At 33.3% G+C, this 20,509-nt stretch overlaps 1 pseudogene across 1 annotated transcript in view; it reads left to right on the forward strand.

The window, feature by feature from the left end:
• LOC143250551 (filamin-A-like) overlaps positions 1 to 20,509 on the forward strand; it is a 114,470-nt pseudogene that overhangs the window by 86,479 nt on the left and 7,482 nt on the right. The window contains exons 24-35 of the transcript XR_013028240.1: positions 10,374 to 10,497; positions 10,922 to 11,062; positions 12,001 to 12,129; positions 13,115 to 13,288; positions 13,488 to 13,646; positions 14,233 to 14,436; positions 15,541 to 15,693; positions 17,048 to 17,176; positions 17,321 to 17,587; positions 18,022 to 18,159; positions 19,198 to 19,446; positions 20,040 to 20,210. The product of XR_013028240.1 is annotated as a filamin-A-like (transcript). The remainder of the gene's footprint in view (positions 1 to 10,373; positions 10,498 to 10,921; positions 11,063 to 12,000; positions 12,130 to 13,114; positions 13,289 to 13,487; positions 13,647 to 14,232; positions 14,437 to 15,540; positions 15,694 to 17,047; positions 17,177 to 17,320; positions 17,588 to 18,021; positions 18,160 to 19,197; positions 19,447 to 20,039; positions 20,211 to 20,509) is intronic.

Here is a 20,509-nt window from a genome sequence, read left to right on the forward strand (position 1 = left end):
TAATTACTTGTTATTTCTGTTATTTATAACACTTTTCTCTCTCTCTCTCTCTTTTTGTAAAAGTAGTGCAAAATGCAGTCCAAGTAATGATAAATTCATTCGTTCCTTCAACAGCGTTTGCTACGAGGTTCATCCACTGGTAGGCCTGACTTCACAAATAACGTTTCAAAAGAAACTCCTTAACCAGTGTACGCGTGATTCCAAATTATTTACTTAATTTTCTCGCTGATCTATTAATATTTATGTAACAAAACCACCACTGACTAACTTTTGTAGTCGGTCACTGACCAATAAACGCAATAATACTCGCAGTCTCACTCCTTGACACACGGAATTAACTTATTCAATTATTCTTCTAACTATATACAATATAACCTGGTTTTCTATTTATAGGAAGCTTCTAAATTGTACCGACGCCTTCCATGACATTTTTAGATCATGATGTCTGTTACAAGCTTCGTCTAAATTAAAATATATAGCTTATGTTTAAGTTTCACTATACCTGTTTCAACAGTGACTTAAATACTTCACATAATCATGTTTCATTGATGTTTTTGTTCTACACGTGTATTCCAGAGATTATTATTATTATGTATTTGTCATATCATAATATTAACATAACTCTAATATAAATTAGAATTAGTGACACGAACTGAATGTTGGATAAGTATTATTTTTACTGTATGTTACGGTTTTACGGTAAACGCACCATTATAAAGACCCGATTAAGTTGGTCTTCCTAGATGCGAGAAAGGTGCATATTAATGTGTGCGAAAATAAATTTCGGAACGTTTCTCAGGCCGAGTATGGGGAATATTTTCTTCTCAAGCTGTCCACTCCCTCAGTGGAGTATGTTTGCAAATGCCGTTCTTGTATGTTCGGAAGCACTATAGGAGCCATGATTTTTCGCACGTGCTAATGGATTTGTTAAATTATTACATTTCTTTCAATCAAGTGTAGCGGGTTAAGTATTTTGTGACAATTTCAGCCTTTATATATCTAAGTTGGCAATTATTTGACGACTAAATTCGTATTAAATTATCGCCTTGTTCTTTGTCACTTCTGTTGAAATATTTGTCGGCTGTATTCATCTTGGGGCCCTTCCTTCGCTCTTTACGTCACTTCTGTTGAAATATTTGGCGGCTGTATTCATCTTGGGGCCCTTCCTTCGCTCTTTACGTCACTCCTGTTGAAATATTTGGCGGCTGTATTCATCTTGGGGCCCTTCCTTCGCACTTTACGTCACTCCTGTTGAAATATTTGGCGGCTGTATTCATCTTGGGGCCCTTCCTTCCTTCGTTCTTTACGTCATGTCACATTTCTCGAGATTGGCCTGTGCTTTATGTGAATATCAATATGCATTTCTTTTTAAACATTTGCTGCAATATTCATTGAGTTGTTTGTTATATATTAAACACGGGTGTCGTACATTACTTTAATGCTTCACGCAATTGATAACTTAGAGAAGTAAGTGTTATACAGCAGAATTATTTACTTTTTCCACCCGAGGACTGTGCCCAAATAAACAAATCTGGTGTTTAAGTGTCGTACTCACCAAGTTGTCAGGAAGGAACTTCACTTAAGTGATTTATTTTTCTTTTCTTCCCTCTCATTTTAAACTCCAAACTGTGTACAAGTATGATTTCACACTTCGCTTCTTGCAATGGCAGTTTTTAGGCGGAGTATTTTCCTTATGTAAGTATACTACATCGTATATTTGTTAACTTTTATTTCCGTACATCTTTTTTTAAAACAGTATATGTTAGCTACTTTATTCAAATACATCCGTTTTTTACGTCTTGAACACTATGGCAGTAACGTTAGTTGATTGTTTCCTCACAAATACTGTATGGTACTTAGTACTTAAACTGGAATAGTTACCTATAAGGTAATTGTTTCCATTTGTTTTTAAATACTGTTAATTGATTTCATTTCTTTTACAATAATTGATTACGACTATGCTAAATTTTCCATAAAATATTGTATGTTAGCTGTGTTGGTTCACTTTTCCATTTCTTTCGAAATACTGCTGTGCGTGTGTTTAGTTGTGTTAAATAACTATGAACCTTTTCTTTCTGAAATGAGATTGACTTACCATACGTGTTAAAGTGTACAAAACACGGTCATTGAAGGGAAATAACTTTAATTATTAGTGCTCCAGGTTAGTTTTCTCGAAGATTGTTTAAAATTAGTTTTCAGTTATAGCTGTATACGACGTTGTATGTGTTCGTATCCCTAATTATTATTCTGCTAGACCAGACGCGAGCATTAGCGCCTAACATGTAGGGCAAAGAAGCACACCCCTATCCTCCACCTTTTCTACCTAGTGTACATACACTACTAGTAACAAATATGTTAATTAACTTTTATTTTTACCTCATATTTTTCACAAAATTAATCATAATCAGAGGGTCCATGGTTTGCGTTAGGTAGCCACAAAAATCGCTTTCTACACTGGTCGAATCCCACTTTTTTTAGAGTGACTTAAAGGTTTGGAAGGGTAATGTTCAGAGAGGCCCTTCTAACCTATCAGCTCAGCATTAGTCCGCTAGCACAGAACGACCTTTTAACACCATTAAACCTTGTGTTCTGCTCACCTTGAGTATCGAAGTCCGGTTTCTAGCTTTTTAAGTCCACAGACATAACGCTGTACCATTGGTACGGATCGGGATTTATATACTTAGTAGTGCATTAGCTGTTGTTATTGGCTTATCATGCTATGCACATTGTATCTTTAACAGTTAACTGGTTGGTTGGTTTGGTGTTTTTATGGCGCAACACAATTAGGCTAAACGAGACTATCTGCGCTTTATAGCTCAGTATTGGGATATTTTTTTCATTCTAATAACTGCTTCTCGCGTGATTAATCGAAAATGGGGACCGTAGCCCCTAACACCTGACAAACTAAAATATGGTTAAGAATATTAATAACCACATCACAAGCTAAAATACAGGTCATTGTTTTGCCTCTCGCTTCTCATTCGAAAATACTGGTGAAAGTACTTAATCCTAACTGATACCGACAACTTAAAAAACGGAAGAGGGCGTTGTATGTAATAAATTAGCCTAAAATATAGCTTAGGGTGTTACCTAATCTCAAGATAACTATAATTGTTGTAACGTCGTGTAAGGTTTTGCTTACCTGAAGATAACTAAATTGGTTTTTTCAATGATAACTTAGCAAACGCAGAGAAATATACCAGACATGACGAGTGTTCTGTTAATACTGAGTAATCACAGAAGTTACGACGTCGTGTAGATAAGCGATTCTGCTATGACTAAGTAATCATAAGAAGCTTGACATCGGGTAAAGTAAATGTTCCTCTAAGACTGGGAAGATCGCAGATTGTTTAGTATCAGGTAAAACCAGTCCTAGTGTAGTACTTTTTTAATTGACAGATTCGGTTGGACTATATTTAGTGAAGCTATTCTTAAGCAGTTTTCTGGTATTTACTCCCTTCAAGCGCTTGTCGTGGCCTTCCAAGTTTTTGTAGCGTCAGCATTTTCAAAAAAGAAAGAAGAAATATGCTGCTGTGAAGAGTTTTTGGCACATGAACAGCACGTGTTTTTAAGTGGCAGTAACAGCATCCTTTAGCCTATCGTTAAGATGTAGATCTAGCTTTAAAATATCTAAAAGAAAAAAAGGCATTTGAGAAGTATAGCCAGCTGTAATAATGCGCGTTTCTACCTCTGCAGTAAAAATCGACACTGAAGTGGTTCGTTGTAACAGTATTTTTTTACCACTATATAGTAACATTTGCGTTCTAATTTAAATCGTTCAACGTAGTGATATTTTTAACCACTTGGATAAAAATTAATTTTTAGAAGGATCTTCAGTTCTTTCAGTGTATTGAAATTTACATTTGTAATACAGAAACGTTGTCACAACTGTATAATAAATTCCCGTTTATACATATGGTTTTCTTTTATAGCATTTATGTAATTTTAGTAAATTAAAATAAATGAATAGTGAATTTTCAAATTCACCACACTCTGATTTTAAGAGTACTTTCTTACTTTATAATCAGAGTGTAGTGAAAATATTGTTTTTTTCGTTTTATCTTGCACTAGAAATGGTTTTTACCGCAGAATAGTACTCGAGCCCCTAAGAGGCCAGAGGTATTTTTCCAGGGTCCGTGAGAATGTCTAAACAATGTATAAATTTGGAGGCAGCTTGAATGAATAATGAAGAAAACAATGTGTTTGGAATGTATCACATTAGTGCTAGTTGCTTAAACAAACATTAATCACGTTTTCAATCATCCTTAAGTATAGCGGCATCATTCCAAAAGCTTTTCGGGAGGGGAGAGGAAGGAGAGCATATAACAGTTCTTCTCCAGAGCCCATGATGTCTATGACAGCAATCAGCTGATTAGTTTTATCACTTTCTAATTAGTTATTTAACGGGCGTTAAGTGTATGACGTGCTTTGGCTGAGAATTCAAGGATTTATAGTTCTAGTCTGCGAAAACGCACTCGGCTATTTGGACTCGTTGGTGCGCTACACAAGCGACAGTGAAATTCAGTGTTCGGTCAGACAAAATTAGTTCAATAGTCGACGACGGCTACTGTTCACTATCGGTTTCCTTTTATGCTATGAATCTAGAATGAATCAACTAACCAACAAGCTGTTGTTTTGATACATCAAAAGCATGAAATTTAACTTTAAAACACTCATCGTGTGGCTATGACATCTAGAATCTACTTTTGGAATCCGTTACCAAATAAAAAAAAAATGAACGACGTTATGTGTCGTCTTCGTTTTTCTTGCGTTATCTTTGTTACAGGTAACTTAAGTGTTCTCTTATAATGTTACAGGTAACTTAAGTGTTCTCTTATAACGGTTTGTTTTGTTTTTTAACTTTCCTTTCTACAACGACCTGTTCGAATGATACTTCATTGTCACATCACACATTTTGATACCTTTCCCATCTAATAGGTCATTAATGTGGAACATCTAATATTCCATGTTATCGTTAGAGTAGCGTGCCTAGAACAACACGCTCTTAATTAACATAATTATAACAACGGTATCATTATACTATTGTAACTCCTATTATTTACAGCAGCGTTGTTTGGCAATTCGTAAGAATAATAATAGCATTACTATAGCAATGTTTATAATTAATGTCTTGAAAAAGTGTTAAAGTATGGCGGACCAGTGCATTTTTATCTTTATCATATTGAAGTATAACTCAAGTTTATATGTTTGGAATCGATTTTTAGTTTTTTGTTACAAAACCTAGATTTACGATGAGTGGACTGAGTTGATTATATTAAGACAGTCAAATTTCTTCCTGTCCATACGTAGAAATGCTTTAGTGTTGATGTTTGTACATAACGTGTGTGTGTGTTTTTAACAAATTGTGTTGCTTCAGTTTCGGCAGATGCATTACAAGTACCTCTGTTTTGTATCTGAAGAAGTAATAGACGTAACTGAAGCAACATTAATGATGTATACAAGATTGGATACTTTCCACTAAATTGATTTTGAATATGTAAATCAACATATCACATGAGAAATACTGCCGATATGAAGTCGCGATGAAACTGCATTTATCAGAACTACATTTTAACACTTTTGGTGGCGTAGATACTGTTTTGCCATCGAAAATTATCGTTTTTTGTGGGGGTTTTTTCCCCAGTACGCAGCTTTACCCTCTACTTAAACATTTTAAAAGGGGGGGGGGATATAGAACAACTTAAACCAGGACCATCCAGAAAGAGTTTGCAATAATTCGTACCCCAACGTGGTAAACAAAACGTGACGTGACAGGTAAGAATCCTCAAGCAGCTAAAGAACGAAATGGGTATTAATACTATTCAGTATGAATGCAAAATGGCCAGGTTGCCGGACTTAACACCTGTGGACTTTTGTTTGATCAGACAATTGAAATGGGCACTGGAAAACCGTCGACCCCGTGATCTAGATAACTTATGAAGAGACTGGAGGAATGTGGGATATGTGTTTGAACATAACCTAATGAAAGTATTTTTTTGCAATATTTTCAAGATGCACGATCGTCGGATAGAGTATTGCCGAACGTGGTGACATGTATGTACAGGCGTATTAAGGCTGTGTAATGTATCTAGTTCTCTGTAATAACTTGTAGCATTACTAATGTCAGGGTTCTTATGCATATGGGTTTGAATTCTTTACTGTAGGTATCTGTGATTTGTTGGTGATAAATTCTAACAATAAACGGACAGCACACAACTCACTTGTTTTAAAATAATATATTCAAAACTAGTTAAGTGTATGTACAAAAAAATTCTTGCACTATAGAATATCACGCTTCTATCTAAATATCTAAGTAATCCTGTTTTCCTGTCAAAAAGCCGCACAGGCTGATTCGATTACCTTAGAAACCGATTGACAAGACGAATTATTTTTCTCTACTGCTTTTTACTGCAAAGTCTTAGACTCACTTACGTTACTCCGTGAGTTATCATAATTGTATCCTGAACTTTGTATAGTTTTCTTTTCATCAAAGTCCACACAGACGGGTTCAGTTACTTTAGAACGCCCTTTGACATGACAAATTATTCTTTTGTGTGTGTGTGTGTGTGTGTGTGTGTGTGTGTGTGTGTGTGTAACTGTGAAACTAAGGCTAGTCATTCCACGCCTGTTAACTTTACGTTTTCCAACTTTATTTTCTGACTAAACTTTCAGTTGACCTTTCTATACTAAACTTAAGCTTTCTAATCACCTATATGTGCGTGTATATTATTTATACACCGTCTTGTGTGTGTGGTGTTCGTTGAGACATGGAACACTGTACAAACTAGGAGACGTAATAATGGAACCATATTCACTTATGGTATCGATAAAAATACCGAAGTTTAGTATGGTTCATGATGCCACATTACTCAAAGTCTAGTATCTAACTGCATGCACTCTGTACGACTACTATAGTTACGTTACAAAACTTGTAACTAACACTTAAATTAACCTTCAACACTCGTTTCATGAAAACCACACAATCGTTAAATATTAGGTCACAAAATAAGTTAAACAACAAGTATTGTATATCCAACAACTGAAAACATTGTGCACTTGCTTAATACACGCTTCAATCCGTTTGATACGACCATAATGGAAGTAGCGAGTGTTCTATCAGAGAAATCCTAACTTTTGTAAGTTATGATGCGACAGAAATAGTTGAAGTTTGCCTCATGATAAAATGTGGGTGAATATTTTATTTTTCTTTCAACATTCTAATAATTTGCTCCCGTTGAAATAGCGATAAATCTACGAAATTACAACGCAAAAATCTGGGGTTTGAATACTCGCGATGAAATGGTTTCATATTCCTACCCCTGGGCGTCCATAAATATTTTGGGGGGGAGAACAAACATTTATATAGAGGGTCAGCTTTTACAGTGTAAATCAACAGACTAAATGCACTGCTGACCGAACTCTTAAGGCCAATGAACATAAAGAAAAAATATGCATTTTGCGTCATTAGACTCAACCACTTATTTGAGTAGAGCTTCGAAAGATGAAAACAAGAAAAGGCAAAATAAAAAACCTTTTTAGCATTTAATAGGGAAAATGTAAACACTATGAAATTAGCCTAAATATTAGCTGGTCAAAAGTTTAAGACCATACTGAAACGAAGCGTGAATCGATAAACACGTAACGAAATTTAGTCATTTGTGTTCAAACATTAGCGTTGTTAGCATCTCCCACTGACTTCTCCTGTGTTACATTGGGTAAAGATATGGCAAAGGCTAAAACGTTAGAGTTTGAACGTGGCAGAATTGTCAAGCTGCAAAAGCAAGGGTTCTCTCAGCGTGCCATCGCTGGTGAGATTGGGCGTAGTAAAACTGCTGTTGCAAATGTCTTGAAAGACCCTGATGGATACGGAACGAGAATTTCAAGTGGTCGGCCCAAGAAAATTTCGCCTGTGTTGAACATAAGAATTCGACGGGTTGTCCGGCAAGACACCAGCCGATCGTCGAACCAGATTAAGGCCTTTACGGACGCAGAATGCAGCTCAAGAACAAAAAGACGGCATCTACGAGAGAAAGGCTTTAAAAATCGTAAACGTTTTCAAAGGCCACGCCTCCTTCCACACCACAAAACAACTCGGTTAAACTTTGCAGAGAAGCACCAAACATGGGATGTAGAAAAGTTGAAGGTTTTGTTAACTGATGAGAAAAAATTTAATCTGGATGGTCCAAATGGCTTCCAACGTTACTGGCACGATAAGGATATCCCACCGGAGACATTTTCTACACGACACAGTGGAGGAGGTTCCATCATGATCTAGGGTGCTTTCTCCTTCCATGGAAAAATGGAGCTTCAGGTTATACAGGGGCATCAAACAGCAGCTGGCTACATTAGCACGTGAGAGAGAGCATCCTTATTGACTGGAGGCCATCGCTTATGTGGAAATGATTGAATCTTTCAGCAGGACAACGCTGCAATCCACAATGCCCGCAGGACAAAGGACTTTTTCATGGCGAATAACGTGATTCTTTTCGACCATCCAGCGTGTTCCCCCGAACTGAACCCCATTGAAAATGTTTGGGGGTGGATGGCAAGGGAAGTCTATAGAAATGGACGTCAGTTCCAAACAGTACATGATCTTCGTGAAGCCATCTTCACCACTTGGAATAACATTGCAGCCAGCCTTCTGCAAACGCTTATATCGACCATGCCAAAGCGAATGTTTGCAGTTATTCGCAATGACGGCCGTTTAAACTCACCACTAAGACCTCTTGTTGGGCATTTCCTACTCTGTTTAGGACTTCTTTTTGGTGTGGTCTTAAACCTTTGACCAGCTAGTATTTAGGCTAATTTCATAGTGTTCACATTTTCCCTATTAAATGCTAAAATAGGTTTTACTTTATTTTCCCTTTTCTTATTTTCATCTTTCGAAGCTCTACTCAAATAAGTGGTTAAGTCTAGCCACGCAAAATGCATATTTTTTTTCTTTGTTCATTAGCCTTTAAGAATTTGGCCAGCAGTGTATGTGTTGTTTGCAAACACAAATGTTCAATTTTAATAATAAAAAAAATTAACATCGTAGTTAAACTACATATTTTAAGTTTAACATCATACGTGCATTTTTGTGAAATTTAAGAGGACAAATACCTTCTTTTTATCCCTTTCTACCATCAGTATTGTATTCTACGTATCTTGTACTATTTTTTTGGTCCTGGATTTCTACTAATTATAGAATGAATTCCAAGGATGAGTATATACGTGGATGTATGTTTCTGTATGGTTGAAGCCTAATGTTTAGCCAGTTTATTGGATCTTTATCCCGTTTCTTTCTACAGCATATCTAACCCAACTCTTGAATTTTGTTCTCGTGGGAGTCTTTTTAAACAGGAAACCGATGAAAATTATCGTTTAGTAAATTGTCGATAAGTAACTGTTTTATAACACAAATATCTGTAATCATGTCTGTTTATCACACAGATGCGCTTTTGTTTCCATAATGATCTATTAGAAGGCATGCAGGGCAACGGAAATTTTATGTGGTTTGTTTTTTTACTAGACATGAAGCAGCACAATAGATTATCTCTGAAAATCACAGGAATGGAACTTTCAGTTTTAGCTCTCAACCTTTAATGCTCATCTACTGGGGCCACTGTCACTAACGGCTTTGTTATCAACTCTGCTCGCACCCTTTTACGGTTATCGTCGTCGGATTACATAGAAGGATTAGCTAGCGCCCTCTTGTGTTGCGTACAGTAATGATGATATACAGGAAACCTTGAGATTGATGTTAACTAACATTTTGTTTTCAAAACTTCACTTTGTAACATTCAATGCCTACAATTCAGTCGTTTTATATACAAAGAAATGTTGCACTTGTTTTAGTGTAGGACATGGTTAAGAACTTTATTTAACACAGAGCACTGGCTAAAAGTACAACAATTTAAGGATTTGCAAGGTGGGTGTGCTTGGCTAGACATGCAGATTTTAGACATAGAGATTGAAATTGTAAGGAGCTTCTAAATGCTTTCAGAAAATTAATAACACAGCTTACAGTTGCTTTAAAAATCAAATATGCAAAATTGGTAGCCCCATAATCCCTTGCTTCTAATGCCTCTGAAGTACATCAGTCAACATTTTGTATTATCAGATGCTCATTCACAAAATAAACATTTCAATGAAACTCTGGAGTACTGCATTTTTATAAATATATCACGTCTTCACCTAGTTGAAGGTTTTCACATGCCAATAAATATTTTCTTTAAACTCTGTCAGGTTTTCTACACTTCCTAAATGAACTGTTTATATAAAACATATGTTTAAATTCCGTACTTTGTTATTACATCAGCATTATTTTATTTTATTATTAAATTACTATATTCTAGAGTGTAATTATTTACCAGTGTAACTTTTCTATGCAGGTTGTCTCAGAGGAAATCCAGGAGAGGAAATTTGTTGATAGTGTTGATAGCATCCCAAGAAGTCAATTTCCGCCTATAGAATTTAATACTATTCCTGTACCTGCTTGTGAAGAACTACTGACAGGTAGGTTTCACACAGTTTGCTGATATAAAATTAAATATTTTGAATGCCAGCAATTGTAAATGTATTATGCAATTAAATACAAATTGTTAATAATGAAAGGATAGTGTAGCATGTTTCTTTACCTCAAGTAATCAGGGTGTGGAACAATTATTTTTATATTAAATAATTAAAGCATGGAATAAAGTAAGTAATTTTATTACCTAAGTAATGGAATAAGTATTTTTATTTCTGATAATAGATATGGAACAACAAAAAATTTGTACTTCTGAAGAAAGATATTGCTATATATCTAATAATACGATGTGGAGATTTCCAGAATTTATAATAAAAAGTCTGAATAAGCAATTATTGTAAAAAAACACAACAAAAAAACAATGAAATAAAACACTTTCAGTTTTTACTAAATATCTTTTTCTTTCCATAGCAGAAGTAATCATGCCATCTGGAAAGTTTGATAAACCAGTTGTTATTGACAACCATGATGGAACCATCAGTTTGAAGTATGAACCAAAAGAGGAGGGTTCCCATGAACTACAAATTAAGTACAACAAAGATCATGTTCCAGGTGACTGCTGTTTTGTTTGTCTGTTGAAGTTGTAGGATATTGTTTGTTTACATTTTTAATTCAGTTTTATTTAATTCAAGATGCACATACTACAAGAAATGCAAATAATATATAAAATGGAAAAAAACCCACAAAATTTATTTTGTGGATTCTGATAAAATGTAATTAAACAATAACTAAATCGTTTATTTAATTTATCTAATTATTTATATTTTAACTTTCTGATTCTTTGTCCCTCAGTGGCACAGTGGTATGTTTTGGGACTTACAATGCTAAAACCCAGGTTTCAATACATTTCGTGGGCAGAGCACAGATAACCCTTTGTTCAGCTTTGTGCTGAACTACAAACAATTTCTGCAGTGGCAGTGGTGTGTCTGCAGACTTGTAGTACTGCTAGAAATTTGGTTTCAGTACCTATGGTGGGGGCAGAGCACAAAGCCCTTTGTGTAGTTTTGTGTTTAACTACAAACAAACAATTCTATCATAAATGTCTCCTATAATTTTCCAACTTAACTCCGCACTTGACACAACTATTTAATAATCATTGATCCCAAAGCAAGAATATATCTCAAAACATGCGTCAAGTGAACACTGTTTCTCACTGTTGTTCCAGTCTCGTTTTAAGCAGAATTTAAAAGCACAAAAGTAATTTTAAAAGTATATCTTGAAGCCAGCCATTGTATTCATTCATTTATAGTTCTAGTAATAAAATGTGTATAATATTAAAATATTGATTAAAAAAAAATTGCATTCTTACAACTGTCACTGGTATTTGTAATTTAAAATGAATATTTATAACGTTTGTATGTTGTAGTAGTAATAAAGGTTTATTTTGAGTACTTTGTTTCATTTATAGAAATATCCTCAATTTCAAACTATTGTACAAAAACCTGTTTCATTTCAGTATTATAGTAAAATATTGACTTTTCTGCATATAGGAAGTCCATTTAAGTTCTATGTTGATACAGTCAGCAGTGGTTATGTGACAGCTTATGGTACTGGTCTGACCCATGGTGTTGCTAGTGAACCATGCAACTTCACCATCTATACTAAAGGTGCAGGGGCAGGTATGTGATAAGGAGAGTAATAACATTTCAACTTAGTCCTAGTAGTTACCAAGAGTTATTTGTGCTTCTGTTGACTGTTTCAAGTTAGATTTCTAAATGCCAAGTGTTGCAATATATCATTTAATAATACTGCTTATGTTGCATCAAAATAACCAAAACCATAATACTAAGCTGTGCTTTGAAACAGTCTAGTTAGGTAATTTTTCGGAGTAAGGTGGAATTAAAGTTAAACCTTAAACAGGTACAGCTTGTATTTTTATATCTTAAAGCATAATTAAGTAATCCACTGAGTGCACACACACACACACACACACACACACACACACACACACACACACACACACACACACACACACACACACAGTAAAAATTATTTTAACAAGTAAGCATTTTGATTTTGTCAAAATGTATTATGTATTGTATTTAATTAAGGTAGACGAAGAGTTTCCAACGGACTAAAAAATGCAGTATTTTGAACCTTGCAATTCTTTTAATATTTTGTTTGTGTATAAACAAAGATGTTTAGTCTAAATCCAGAAACAAACTGATACTGATAACAAATTTCAACTGATTTTGTTTTTGTTTTATTTAAGCAATTACTATAAAGTTTATAATTTGTTAGTAAAGTACAAAGAGGAAAATGTCTGTAATTGTCACAAAAAACATTGAGGATATCCCATTTAACAAACAATCCAAAAGACACAAATGAGTAATGAGATGGCTGCCATGGAAAATCTGTGAAGGGTTAGGTTTTTGGGTGCTTTAACCCATAATGTACAAATACTTACTATCATTCACCATCTGCAACTAGTTGTGGGCATGGTAATTACCCATGTAAAAAAAAAAAAAAAAAGTTTAAATTTTAAAAGTTAATGTCATATTAGATATTTTGATGTTCTAAACCACCCATAATTTCTGTCCTTGTTGGGCCTATATTTGCTACTTAAAAAATTAAATGAAGTCTCATTTTCATCTTTTGATGTAGGAGGCTTGGCTGTAGCTGTTGAAGGGCCATCTAAGGTAGAAATCAATTGTCATGATAACAAAGATGGCACTGTAGGTGTTTCATATATACCAGCTGCTCCAGGAGAATATAAAGTCACTGTGAAATTTGCTGACAAACATATCAAAGGAAGCCCATTTACTGCTAGAATTACAGGTAAATCTTCCATAAAATTTCAAAGTAAATATTGAGCTTGATTAGTTCAAAATGAAATGACTTCTTAAATTATTCAGTCATAACTTAAAATGCACAGATAAAGGTCCAGAAATATCTTTTATATATAGGTAGTTATTACCTTCTCACATTTATTAACCCAACCAAGATGCAACTTTTAATAGAAACATGACTAATACAGGTGAGGGTCGTAAACGTAACCAGATCTCTGTTGGACACTCCAGTGAAGTCTCCTTAAAAGTGCAAGAAAAGGATGTAAAGAGTCTGAATGCTAGCATTGTAGCACCATCTGGACTGGAAGAACCATGCTTTGTAAAGAAACTTCCTAATGGTCATCTAGGTGAGGAATCATATTAAATATTCTGTATTACTGTACTTTACAAGACAGTGACTTGGTTAAAAGTAATGTTTCTTGCATACTGATATGTTTTATGAAAAAAACATTATTTTCTTGCCAGAAACACTCAAGGCCTTAATATCATTAGCAAATTTAAATTTGGTTAAATGACTTTGCAAAGCATCTTTTATCAGACCCTGAAACTTCCTTACCACTGAAAAATTCTCCCTGTAATTTATTTACTGACATTTTGCTACTGATGTTTTCCCTAATCTGTTTGTGACTTTGCTTGGGTGTGTACACCATTATTTTATTTCTGGGCTGGTACATAAAAGTTGTGTATGTATGCATCAGATTTTCTAGATTTGTGATTGTACTTCCAACTTAAAATATCAACCCAGTATTTGATGTCATAAAGACGCACGTCGTATATATGAAGTCGCTCTTTTATTCTTATAACTTAAATTTTGTTCTCATTCTGAAACAGGTATTCACTCGAACATGTCAATAAGATCTTTAGAATAACAACTAAATCTGTGTTAGTTCATTCATTTTTGACAATGTATATTTTTTATCATGTTCTGCTTAGGTATATCGTTTACACCTCGAGAGTCTGGAAAACATGAGGTTAATGTGAAACGTCTTGGAAAACACATTAATGGAAGTCCATTTCCTATCAATGTCCTGGAGAATGAAATTGCTGATGCATCTAATGTCAGAGTCAGTGGCACTGCTTTGCAGGAAGGAATAAGTCACAAAGATAATGAAATTCTAATTGACACAAAAGAAGCAGGTTGAGTGCTGAATTTTCTTTACATTTTTATTCATTTCTGTAATGTATGTTTAAATATGTGTTACGTTAAATATGTGTTTTATAGTTTCTTGTTAAATACTTGTGTGTATACAGGACCCAGCATCAAGTAAAATTTAAATGTCATTAAGAAACTAACATCAGTAGTAGGTTTGTAACTCGTGTCTGGTCTTCCTCATTTTGGTTAAATTGGAGGGTGAACTAGCATAACATTCAACATATCATTTTATGGTACTAGGAAAAGGATTACAAGGTAATTAGTTTAGTTCACAGTCATCATTTATACAACATGGCAAGGAAATGAACAAGAGAAATGTTTTACATTTTGTACATCTTGTTTCTCTGCTATAAATCATTTTTATATATATATATATTATATATACACACACAAAAATGATTTATGTACGTATATAGTAAAGATAATTTTCATATTTAGACCATAGCTGAAATGTTTGAGTAAACAGTATAGTCAAATCTAAAATAGTGAAATATTCGTCTAAAAGGAAACTTCAGTGATAAATGTTATGGTGATGGACATCACAAGCTAATTCAAGTGACTGAATAAATTTTTGAAGTTTCATCTATTAATTACCATCACTTAAGTCAAGGAGCATTCTTGAGAAATTTCTCATATATTCCTCAAAAGAATAGCTTTTATGAGGAACCTTGCCTGAAATTAAAACTTTAACGAGTTAATGGAAGGAGGGGGGACAACTAACATGTAAACTTGATTTCCCACCAGTTTTCCAATTTTGAGAGGATATTTGCTTCAAATTTTACTTATGGGAATTTTTTGAAGAAATTTTTCAAATACATTCTTAACCCATAAAGGGAAACTTTTTAAAATCTTTTATATTAAGATGAAATTTTTTTTACAGTCTCTTCTCTCTGATAGCAGTTTGTTTTTATAAAATCATTGTTCAACAATGAGCTAATTTCTACTACTCTGTTTGCTACAAAACTCAAACAAAGGTAAACTGTAGGTTTATGTGCAAGTTGTTCTATTTAGTGTCATTTTCTGATGTAACAGTAAAATCTAGATATATCTGTAGTAACAATATGATTACAAAAGTTTCAATTTTACAGGTCTAGGAGGTCTTAGTTTCTCTGTGGAAGGGCCTAGTAAAGCTGAAATTCATTGTAAGGATAATGAAGATGGTACTTTGAAAGTCAGTTATCGTCCACTTGAACCTGGTTATTACATTATCAACATAAAGTTTGCTGACCACCATGTCAAGGGTCAGTGTCTTTTGAAATTGTGAAAATACCTTTCTCAATTAAATTTGATACATAATTTTTTTAATGCTTGTTTTTTTCTACTTATTCATAATTATGAGAAAGTTTTAACTTATTTTATTTCCCCATAATTATGTGACAATATTTGCTGACCACCATGTCAAGGGTCAGTGTCTTTTGAAATTGTGAAAATACCTTTCTCAATTAAATTTGATACATAATTTTTTTAATGCTTGTTTTTTCTACTTATTCATAATTATGAGAAAGTTTTAACTTATTTTATTTCCCCATAATTATGTGACAAAACTTTGAGATGAGTTCAGTATTAACAACGTGAAAAGATAATGCTTGACCATTTTAAAGTTTCATATATTTTTATAAAACTGTCAATTCTACAAAATTTGCACTTGTGTGTTTATTGGGTTATTTGATATGCTGAAAGACATTTTTGTAATATCTTTTCTATACAAGAACTTTGATACTTTTAATACAAAAAAGGAAAAAAATACGATTACTTTTTTGTATTAAATCTGTAAATTATTTCCAAAATTTGAGTGTTAAAAGAAAAATATTGGTATTTTTTAGAAATTATCTTTGTCAGGAAATGATTAATTCTTTGTTTATGTCATGTATATAAAGTAATTAAATGCTAAAATGAACAAAAACAATGTGGGTTAAACTCTTGTCTTTGTGAAAGATCTTTTATCTTGAAGAAAAACTATTAGATTGCTTCCCATAACAACAGTGTGCAATGGCTGATGACTTGTGTAAATTGTCTGTACAATATGGAAGAAATATTATCATGGAACATGTTTATAAAATTAGTTCAGATTTTGTGAAAAATTTGTACTAAATGTATTGGATTTATGATGGGTTCATTTCTAAGTGGGTATGAGCATTTATGGTTTTAATGTACTGATTGCTTGCTTCTGAACCTGAGACCTGCATCTTTATTTATGTCAAGTTATCTAGTGTTCATATTTCTACTGTTTACTTCTGTGTTCACATACTAGTTGGGCATTTCCAAACCAATGTCTTTGTTGAAACCAGGTTTTCTGAAGTTGGTAGGGAAAGCCTTCTTCACTTAAGTTTTCTAGTACTTTGAAGTTGTCTCAGTCTATTGAATGTCCCATTTCAACGGTAGTATCTAATAATTTGTATTTGTCCTGGTGGGTTATTTATTTGTGTAACAATCTAACAAATTTTATATTTTCATGTGTTATTATGCTATAATTTTTTGTTTTTTCAAGTAAAAAAAATGTATGATAAAATCAGTCTGACAGGATGTTTAATGTTTTTAGAAAAAAATTAAATACTGAATATAAAATCGATTTACTTTTTTTTTTTTTAATTTTAGGAAGCCCTTTTACAGTCAAAGTGACTGGTGAAAGATCCAATATTCAACGAGAATACATTAAGAAGCAACGGGATGCTGTGCCTGTTATTGATGTAGGCTCAGAATGCAAACTAACTGTCAAGTTGCCTGGTAAGGTCCACAATAATTATGAAATTAAATTGTGTTTAAAGTTTACAAGTGAACAATTAAATAAAGTATAAATTAACTTGTAATTTGACTTGCTTCAACGTATTGGCTAGGTACATGGTTAATTCATAATTACTCTTCATCAAGGTACAACTGCTTTTGACATGACAGCCAAGGTCACTTCTCCCTCTGGTGTAACTGATGATGCTGAGATCCTAGACATGGAGGACTCTGTATATGCTGTCCACTTTAAACCTAAAGAGGTTGGCATACACATAGTCAGTGTTCGTTACAAGGACATTCACATCCCTGGTTCGCCTTTCCAATTCACAGTTGGACCCTTACAGGACTTTGGAGCTCACAGAGTCCATGCTGGAGGTATTGGTTTGGAACGAGGCATAGCAGGAGATCCATGTAAGAGCCAAACATTTGTTTGTCGTGGATATTTTTATCAGTTGAATGTGGAAGCTCATTGAGAAGCTTAATTTATTATTATGAAAGTCATAAAATTACTGTACATTTCTGAAAACAAAATGTAAAAACTAATAAAATATTATCATTTCAGATGACACATGTTATGAAATCTGTGGGTTTCCTTGTGAGAAATTAAAGTTTAACTATATGAAACTTGTGGTTGTTTCCAGGTGATATAATTCTTATTCCAAAAACTGTGGAATGTTATTGTATTTATGGTCAGTTTTAACTTACAAAAGCATTTAATTTTAGAAACCACGTGTAATAACTGTGCTAATCTCTCCATTTTGGTTACTGTTTCAAATATTTCTTATAATAACTCAACTATCTAGAAATCCTTATGGTGCTAAATTTAAACAATATCTATTTTCTAGGTGAGTTTAATGTTTGGACACGAGAAGCTGGTGCCGGAAGTCTTGCAGTCTCTGTGGAAGGCCCATCAAAGGCAGAAATTAATTTCACAGATCGAAAAGATGGATCATGTTACATATCATACAAAGTTCAAGAGCCAGGCTAGTGACTGAAATTTTTCATGTATCAAAGGCATTTTACGTTTAGTAATATCTCCTGGCAAATAGTTTTTTGTTTGTTTAAAGTTAAAAAAAAATGTTTTCTATTCAGATAAGCTTATGGTTAAGAAACTCCAAAGACAATGTATAAACAACTTAGCCATATCATATTGTAATACTGAACTACTTTTATTTCAGTAATTATCACTTCTTTAAGCCATTGGCTTAGGCTTACATCATTCTAGAAGGTTTTGTGTAAAATCTGATCACTATTTAGAGTTTATGCTTTTCATTAAGAAAATCAGTATGTTATTTATCAGTAGCATATTTCCAATATTTGAATATTTTTCTCAAATTTTCCTCATTTTGAACATTTTCTTTGATCTAATAAATAGCCTATATCCTCAGAATCAAAAGTGAATAGGTTATATTTCAACCATTGTTTGTTATCTTTATGCAAGTATTAATTTCTTTTTATTAAAAAAATTCAGAAAACATTTTATTTTTTTCAAACTAGATTTTTATTTTTTTCTTCTACACATACCTTCTTGAAGTTTGTTTTCACCTGACTTGTGTCTTATAACTTGCAGCTTATTTCCTCCACCTGAAGACTCTCTTTACCATTTGGAGACTATTTTATTCCCTTTATTTAAAGTGTCTATTATATGGGAAGTTATTCCCTTTGTGTAAAGTGTCTTATTTGGAAATTATTCACCTTAATTAGCTGCTGTTATTATCTGTTGCTTTTCTTCTCTAAAGTGCATCTAATATTTAGATCTTATCTTTACTTAATATAGTGCTTGTTGTTTAGCCTTCTGACAGTTTAAACAGAAAAGCAAATATATTAAAAGCAAATAAATTCTGAATTTATAATCCATAATAGCTATAGAAGCAGATTGGTCTTTCTATAATTTAAAAAAAAATTATAGAACTCACCATTATCATAAGAAGTTTAGAGTTTGGCAACAACCAGTTTGATTTATAGGTTTTGTATTCTGTTTTGCAGTAAGCCAAACTCTTACCATGTTTTTCATTTTGTAGGTGATTATCGAGTAGGCATTAAATTCAATGATCAGCCTATCCCAGACAGTCCCTTCTCAGTTTACATCTTACCCCAGTCAGGTGACACTAAGAAGATTGAGATTGGAGAAGTTACAGAAGCTAATCTTCAAGTTAACAAACCTGTGGCTTTCACAATACAGATGAATGGGGCTAAAGGCATGCTTGATGGAAAAGTTGTTGCTCCTTCTGGTTCAGAGGATGACTGTTTTGTAGCCCCAATTGACGAAGGTGAACAAAATCATTACTTAAAAAAAACAAAAAACTGCTACATTCCCATCTCAAGTTGTATAGCTAACTTTAATTGTATCCAGTCTCAGTATTTTAATATTTTGCAAAATTTTACCACTGTATTATCAAACTGCACAATTATCAAGTTAACCTTATTGAGCATTATACATATGTTAAATTATTAGACCTCGTAATTATTTAACTTAACCTCATCTAAACTTGCATTATTCAACAACTTAATTACTCAAGTTGATCTCGCTGAACCTTGTATTTGCATAATTTATTTTGTAATTATTTAGTTTAACTTCATTTAACTTTATGCTTAAAGGTGAATTTTCAAAAATCAATTTCCTTTTTTTACCTTTAAGTCAAAATGAAGCACTTGTTTTTTAAACATAAAATGTAAAGCTTATATTATAAAGGCAAACTTTATTTTTTGCATGTGAATATTTAATGGTAATAAAATATTACTTCTCAGAAATGTAATATAACAGCATATGAACGTGTCTTGTCATTGCTTTAAATGCACTTACAATACCTTAGTGGCAATTAACTCGTACAGTTATAAAAGTGAAAGATTTTTTTACACGCAGACCAGTGGGCACTTAGGTTTGTACCCAAGGAGAATGGAATTCATCAAGTCCATATTAGACACAATGAAATGCACATCCCACAGAGTCCCTTCCGCATTCGTATTGGTCAGGATGATGCTGATCCTGCTGCAGTCCATGCTGATGGAAGTGGTCTGAAGGAATGTAAAACAGGTATTCCACTATTCTGTAAATTTATTTTAAAAATCTCTACTTCTTTATATCCAAAGATAACTATCTAAATATGCCCATAGTTAACTTTTTAAAATGACTCAACAGATATTGTTTTAAATATTTCTGTAGTTGATAGTTTAAATATCATAATTATTTAAGTGCTATATAAATAAATATTTAAGTATCTCACTAATTAGTTGTTTGAAATTTCTGTGCAAGTATTAGATACTTTTTAATAATAGCATGGTTTAATAGAAGATTTGTGTGCATTCTGAATTTGAAAATTCAACTGTGTCTTC

The sequence above is a fragment of the Tachypleus tridentatus genome, chromosome 5 (genome assembly GCF_004210375.1).
Source record: "Tachypleus tridentatus isolate NWPU-2018 chromosome 5, ASM421037v1, whole genome shotgun sequence".
Lineage (NCBI taxonomy): Eukaryota > Metazoa > Arthropoda > Merostomata > Xiphosura > Limulidae > Tachypleus > Tachypleus tridentatus.